A 7,842-nucleotide genomic window follows, 5' to 3' on the forward strand; every position below is an offset into this window, starting at 1 on the left:
GCTAGACTACTAGCTGACTAGCCGCAAGCAACTTAGATGCTATAATGCTATCTGGCATCTAAGTTGCAATACCAACCATTGAAAGCCCTTTCATTGAAACTGAAAAGTCCTACCTGATTGTATTAAACAACGTTAAACACAGCTCCAACACTTATTGTTGGAGTTTGGAAGCGCTCGTTTTCAATAACGCAACGCCCTGCTGCATTATGTGCAATTTCAAATTTTGGTACGCAGGACCGTTTAGTGATTCCCAAAACCCAACGAGCGCTTCCAAAACTCCAACACTTAGGAAATGTATCACCTGCACAGAATTTCTTGACAGAAAGTAGCTCATAACATGTCAACGGTGGATTTTTATGAAACAAAAACTTTGCAGATAGAAGATAATTCAAGCTTTCAGTACTGCTGCAATGTTGGTGAGTTTAACATCGTTTAATAAAATCAGAAAGGACTTTTCTGTTTGGATGTATGGGATGTCAAGGGTTGGTATTGCAACTCTAGATTCTAGATATTAAAAATAGAATCTATGAGTTGCTTGAGTTGCGGCTAATGCCAGATAGCATCATAGCAACCAAGTTGCTTGCGGCTACTAGCTGACCACAGGAATGACACGTGGTAAATGTTTACAAAAAGAATCAGAAATCAATTTACATAACTACATAATTTGTTTAATTAAAACAGGTATGCATTCTATGCACTGCAGGTGTTTATTCTGGTTTATACCAGTTTTCTAAGTATATAAGTTTTATAAGACTTGTGTCTTATACAGTTGCACATCAGTGCACGTAAGATAATGTTTAGCGCACACACACACACACACACACGTACGTACGTATATATATATATATATATACACACATACACACACTATATATATATATATATGTTTTATGTATGCTTTAGCCTCATGTGTTGAGGCCTAATACAGTAAGCACATGCACATTTCAGTTTGCCTCCTGCCAGACATTTTGATCGTTTTGTCCTACAGGAACAAGACTTTTATCTTACAATTGTTCTTGTGAGGCATTTTGAATTTGTATGGCAACATTTCTGATAGTAAATCATCTCCTAATTTCTGGAAAAACAGCCAAAATGGTGATGGTAAATGACTGTCCTGAGAACTTTCTTTTTTGCCAGCGCAACAGGAGCCACTGAGATGATGTGGTAGTCCCAAACATTCCCCTGCTTCTATGCCGCAAAGCCATACCTGCCGGTGTTTTTGAAAATTGGGGAGATTTTCAAACACAATAAGGCCCCCCACTCAAAAGAACCCAAAACAAAACACACAATGAATACTCTTTATGTTAGCCTACTAAGCACTAAAGCACTATTGTGTTCTTCTGGGCCAGCCTTATTTATGTTTAGAATGTCACTACATTTTTATACAAAGTATCTTTTAGAATCAGGTGTGTTCTCAACATAAATCTATGGCTTCATAAACCATTATCACTCCAATAGGTGGGAAGGTCCAGTAACAAAACGAGACTGTAAATGCACCAGAGCAATGCAACTACTTGGTGCAAAGTCTAACGTTGATCATGACATGCTCTGAAATACAAATTATTAAAATTATAACACTTAAGCCAGGTATAACCAGAGTGATACCTGGTCATGGCTAGATAGGACCCGACTTCTGTCAAAGCTGTTGCACATCGAGGGAAATAGATTTTTATTTGGGGTTAGGCACGGTTACACACTGGACACTGTTGTGATTAATTAGCCTGAACATATTTTACGAATTGTTGTTTGTCTCATGAGTACATCCAAACGCAAATATTACACAAAGATACAGCGACGCAATCTTATTCAGAATGAGGTCGATTTTTCACTGGGAATAAAGGAATTAACCTGTATGAATGAGGCATCAAATATATGAATAGCTTTCATGAAAATTACTAGCGTTTGGTGTGATTTAATTAATATTTTAGTTTAGGCGCACGGGTAAAGTTCCTTCCCACCATGGAGACTGAGGTTACACTGTAGTTAACTGGGTTAACATGGCACTATCATTATATTGAGGACGTGAAAAATGTACATGCGCTCTGTAACAAAAAGAACTTAAGCTCAAGCTGGAAAATCGCACCCATAAAATACAAGGTGTCAACTAAGAACACATTGGGAAGTGTTACGTGACGTCAGATTTTCACATGCACGCCTCAAAATACAAGATTCACGTTAACTATCGGCAAAGTCGAAAAACTTTAAGGTTAGCCATGGGTTTGATGTTAAGGTTAGGATAAGGATCTAAAGAGAGAATGCGAGCAGCTTTAACAAAAGTCAGGTCCCATCTAACCATGACCATGGTGCATTTGGGTACACTGAGGAGTGCGGATCAAGCTTAAGGCTAGACAGGAACCTGAGGTATACTTATGTCTTAAATCTTTTAAAAAGACTCCTGAAATATCACCACGTCAATTGAAGGGGGGAAAACGACTCAATTTTTCATCAGTAGGGCATGAGAAACATTTTCTTAACTTTTGGGCACATAGTAATACATCTTTTCTGGGTTAGGCACAAGTAATTCCAGCCATAAGCAAGTTTGAGTAGCAATGCTTTCTCTATAATCTCTAGTGAAAGAAATGACTGCATCTGCTAGAGAAAAGACAAAATAAATTAGCCTAATAATTTAGTCTAATATCCACTGAATCACAAACAAAAAGTGTTTTTCAAATCATAAACATTGCCAACAGCTGTAGTCCTTCAACCGTCATTAGAACCACTAAGCATGAATGCTGAATGATAAATGAATCATGGAACTGAAGAACAATTGAATGGAGACAGCTGAATGTACCAATTGCAATTTAACTTGGTTGCTCTCGCTGAACAGGCAGGATGGATTTATTGTAAAATCTGTTCTTCAATACAACTTCATTTATGTCCTTTGCATGTCTATACTATATGTTGATACGTATAGTTTATAAGTAATAACTGTGCATTACAAAGATCCGGGAGCATAAAGATGATGGCCTCCTGGCTTTATGTCCTAGAGTCAATCTCAGTGCAGTGAATGTTAATGTTTTCACACTTAGTACTGTGGGACAGGAAGACCATGTTAAACAAAATGCTTGAGCCATCTCACATTCAGATTTTTAAGCAAAGCTTGTATAATTCTATCAAAAGCATACTTTGAATGAACTGTTCTAATGTGCCATTTATTTTGTCTTTGATTATCTAGAAAATGCAAAAGAATCTAATGTTGCTTTCCATGTAATTGGAGCAATTCACTGAAGCATGTTGTGGCAATGACAGCTTGGCTGTCCTGAGGAATGGACAAACGCATCAAAACCTGTCAAGTTAAACAGAGATATCCTTCTTTGGTGAAGTGTCCAGCACACCGCTCTTCCTCAGACAATTATTTTTTTAACGGGAGCCATTTCGTGCAGATATCTGACATCCAAGTATGGCAGTTCTGCGTAAATGTAATGGTATTAATTAAATCAAATGTTCTGATACTTCCTTGTAGCAGGGCAGTAGCCACTAATGTATCAATGTGCCCCTAAATGGTTCACAGCATCTTGGTAGAGCAAGCTTTCACAATGTAACCATTTTAGCAGTACATAGTACATACCACAAGCTGCTTTGGTTCATTAGCTCCATCATTCTCCTCCTCGGCTAGTTTCGTAGTCTCTTTAAACTCTCTGAGAGAAAGAAAGGGGAAACAAAAAAAAGATTAAGACCATGGGGATCATTTTTGTACTTCCTACTGTATACCAGGTGTCGACAGAAAGGCCATTTAACATCCATGAAATGTTAAAGGTAAATATTAAATACATCAACGTGCAATGACTGATCTGATTGAAGGTTCAGCATTTTCTCAAGGACACTTTGACAGGACAGCCAGAGCAGGAATTGAACTTGTGATCATTTGCATCGTATAATCAATATACATTAACCCTTTCTCTCTTTTTGATTTTCCCTTCTACAATAAGTGCAGTATTGTCCTCATAGCAGCAGGCTAGGAGCCAGAAAGTGTCTGACTTTTTCCTTTTACTGGTCCTTATCCAAACAAACTAAACCAAAAGAGTTGAGCTGCTGATCCTGTGGCACTCAGATCGATGAAACATAGTGTACAAGATTAATTCCATGTTCAGGCACAGAGGATGGCTTTATCCGTCTTCCATTATTACCTGATGTGTGGACTGAAAATAATAGCCTAACTATGCATCTGAAGTTTGACAACAAGGCTATTTGTCTCTCCCACACTGGTAGCATGCTCAGTCAGCTATGCTCATGCATGCTGAAGTCACGTGAATCAGTAAATATGAACGGAGATGAATAAGATGAACACTGTGAACTCAACTGCTGTGATTGGTCACAGGGCACATTATGAAAGGAATAGCTTCACTTTATATAGTGGTGTTTTATACAACTAAATAGTGGAAACCAAAACCAGCTTCAAGATAAACAAGGATTAAACATTTATATGGTTGGCGGTGACACATTTTAAATTGTATACATTTGAAACCCAGAAAATTAGTTCTACGATCAAATCAGTCATGTTTGAAATTAAAAGGATCAACCTTTCAAATTCCATTAGTGCTTCCACATTGGCTTGTGCTTTAGGTTAGTCCTTCAGCTTAGTTGTGGGCCGGTATGAATTTGAATAAGGCAATAAGCAATTATGCCAGAGCCATTGTTACAATGCAGATTGATTTGGGGGCATGCATGACATGTACTACGGTTTGCCCAGAAAATGCCAAACCCCTTCCCCCTTACTTTCATGTCATCACAATGTTCATTGGAGTGTATAAGGTCTCAAGTTGACTGGAGATATTGCACACCCCTGTTATTATTCAAAACTTGCTGATAGCAAGTACTGCTGCTGGATTTACATGTCAAGTTCAAAACTTTATGGCAGAATCCAACTGCAGTTGAACAAGATGGTTGTTTAGAGATGCAGTACATCTTTTTCGGTCCAAAAAACGTGACCCAATATTGCAACGTTACTTATATAACATATTTTAGTGGGACAGCTATTCTTGTTTATCGTGTAACGTTATATACAACACACCATAGCCTTGGCTCAAGACTATAATAAATGTATTTTATCGATTTTTACAATTGCATATCATAGATACGAAAGTAAAAGTCAGACGCGATAAAAAAAAATACATCTATGATAGTCTTGGATCAAGACTAACTTATCCAAGAAGGCAAGACACATAAATGTTGACATCATCATCATCAAGAATGCAGGGATGCCACCAGGCTTCATCGGTTGTCTGACGTAGTTTGGCTACACTAATTAGCCAGCTTCCATCACTCAATTTACGCCGGTTAACGTTCGCTAACCTCACAGCATCCATTGAAAGGTGGCCCTAACTTGAGTAACACACGTAACGTTGGCGTTAGCAAAGTCATAGAAACTGAACAACGTCAGCTGGCGTGAAGTTATAACACACACGTTCATATTGGCGAGCTCCCGTCTTCTGCTCCAAACTGGCGTTAACCGTTAACTGCTTTACCCACTTCTGACACCAATGTAATGTCGCGCACTGAGCTGAATTCGAACCCCGGCCTCCAGCTCGGCAGACCGGCAGGGAACAAGCAACGCCAAAGATCGCTAGCTCACTTTGAGGAGCAAGTTATGTTAATGTTTTGCGGGGTTGCTAAGTCAAATCCGCAATCTGACACTACCACCTGGCATTTCTTCATCGCCCGGTAAACGTTTAGCTTTAGTTGGTGAGCATGCAAATGTAGCCAACAGTAGCAACACACAGACATGATAACGCACACATTGAACGTGTGTGTGTGTGTGTGTGGCGTGTGTACGTATGTTAGCTAGCAAGCGGCTAGCTCTGGTCCATAGCGTTAGAAGGAGTTAAGGAGAACTCCTTCTAACATTATGGACCAGAGCTAGCAAGAGGCCAGCCAGCAGCACAATGCTCTTTCTATCGGGTGGAAGAATCATGGCTAAATTAAAAATGGCGGTTTACACAAGCAGAAAGGTCCGGACTTTTACCCCTCAAAAGACGACCTACCGCTTTTACAGGACATTAAAACACCATTTTGGATAAGAACTCAAAACAGCTAGTCAGCTAAGAGAATGAATGTATACCCTCCAGGGAATAAATGACCAAACCTCTAGTGTGGAATACATCTGTCTCGCTTACCTTCGGATGCGTGTTAATTTCACTTCTCCATCTTGCACTAAGCTGAGTAGTAGGGCAGTTTTAGTTCTCGCCAGTATTGCCAGATTCTGCGAGAGAAATAAGCAACCAGGTCTATAAAAACAAGCCCAAAAGAAGCCACATGAGCATTGGATATTTGAAAATAACAGATCTACAAGCTCACTTCACTTGTAGATTGGCTATTTTCAAGAGAAATCTTGAACAGTGAAACATTTTGAATATATGTTGAAATATTTTACCAACACAAATCTGGTACAGGGGACCCTGACCCTGTCAGGGGTCACACAATACTTTTCAGATGGGGGTCCGTGGACAAATGCACATTCATTTGGGGGTCCTTGACAACCACTGGTTTAAACCACATTTGGGAAACAAGCCCAAATAAGTGGCTACACTTTAGAAACGTGTGAATAGATGCCATAATTCAAATGAAATGGCAAATTCGAAAATCAGATAAATGCTTTTAATCTTCAGGATGTCGAGGGATTTTTGTGACTTTATTGAAATGAAAATGCAATAGAATGTTTAATTAATCTCCCAAGTATGCTCAATTGCTCATTCTATGACAGATTTCAATTGATAAATAAGATATCATTTGATTTTTATGCAAATTAAATAAGGCTAATGCTTTTTAATCTTAAGCTAATAAACACAATTGTTGAGACACAAATTAATGTATAATTGTATTTACATTTCATCTGGTGTGCAGGTGTGCTCATTCTATGACAGAATGAAAAAGCTAAAGAAAATGTCACAGCTGCTTTATAATTTTCGAATCCTACTATTATTGTGCAGGGTAGGATTTGAAAATGATAAAGCAATGTCATTTATTTCTTTTGCTTTTTCATTCCGTCATAGAATGAGCACAACTGGAGATGAAATGTAAATACTATTGAATTATACATCCATTTGTGTCTCAAAAAATGCATTTATTAGTTTAAGATTAAAAAGCATTAGCCTTATTTAATTCACATTTTCAAAATAGCCTTTTCATTTTAATATTGTCCATTATTTAGCGGGCCTGAAGATTAAATGTAAATGCTATTGCATTGTATATTCATTTTCGAATTTTTGAATTTGCCATTTCATTTGAATTATGGCATCTATTCGCTTCCACGAGCCCAAAAAACCGCAACCCGCAACTACCAATATTTACAAGCGACTTTACAGAAAAACAAGCCCAAAGTCGCTTATAATAAGCGAACATGGCAACCCTTGTTCTCGCGAGAGTGTCCTCCAACCGGCGGCTGGCTGCGTTACCCTGGGCACTCCCTTGTTGCTCTAAAAAACAAAACTAATCATGTCTATTATTTTTGGGCCGGGCATTATATCTCTTAAGTAGTAGGGTATTCACTACACCAGGGGGTCTGCAACCTTTTTGAAATTAAGTGATATGTTTTTATTTTCTAGAGAGCCGGTGTGCCGTGTCTACGTTTAATGACACCAAATAAAAATTGTTCCAACATATTTTTATTGTCCATGAATATAACCTTTTTCCTTCTTTTGAAATATTTTCTTTCACATCAGGACATTGCTATGATAATCATTAGACCCAGAGCAATAAATAACCCACCTATCTCCCAGACTCCCTCCGGAGTCAGAGTTCAGAGTTTGAATGAATGTAGAATTACGTGCAGGATGTGATTTGATGCAAATTAGGTGACTTCATTTAATTGACCACATTTTAAAAATATATTTTATTTTAAACCAA

The 7,842-nt window shown here is 38.2% G+C and overlaps 1 protein-coding gene across 1 annotated transcript in view; it reads right to left on the reverse strand.

Annotated features, from left to right (window-relative positions):
- huwe1 (HECT, UBA and WWE domain containing E3 ubiquitin protein ligase 1) overlaps nt 1–6,175 on the reverse strand; it is a 53,117-nt gene extending 46,942 nt beyond the window's left edge. The window contains exons 1-2 of the mRNA XM_080445664.1: nt 6,114–6,175; nt 3,569–3,638 (exon numbers count right to left, since the gene is read on the reverse strand). The gene's annotated coding sequence lies outside the window, so the exon portion shown is untranslated. The remainder of the gene's footprint in view (nt 1–3,568; nt 3,639–6,113) is intronic.
- Between the last annotated feature and the right edge of the window lie 1,667 nt (nt 6,176–7,842).

Source organism: Gymnoscopelus braueri (genome assembly GCF_963280865.1).
Source record: "Gymnoscopelus braueri genome assembly, chromosome: 12".
Taxonomy (NCBI): Eukaryota; Metazoa; Chordata; class Actinopteri; order Myctophiformes; family Myctophidae; genus Gymnoscopelus; species Gymnoscopelus braueri.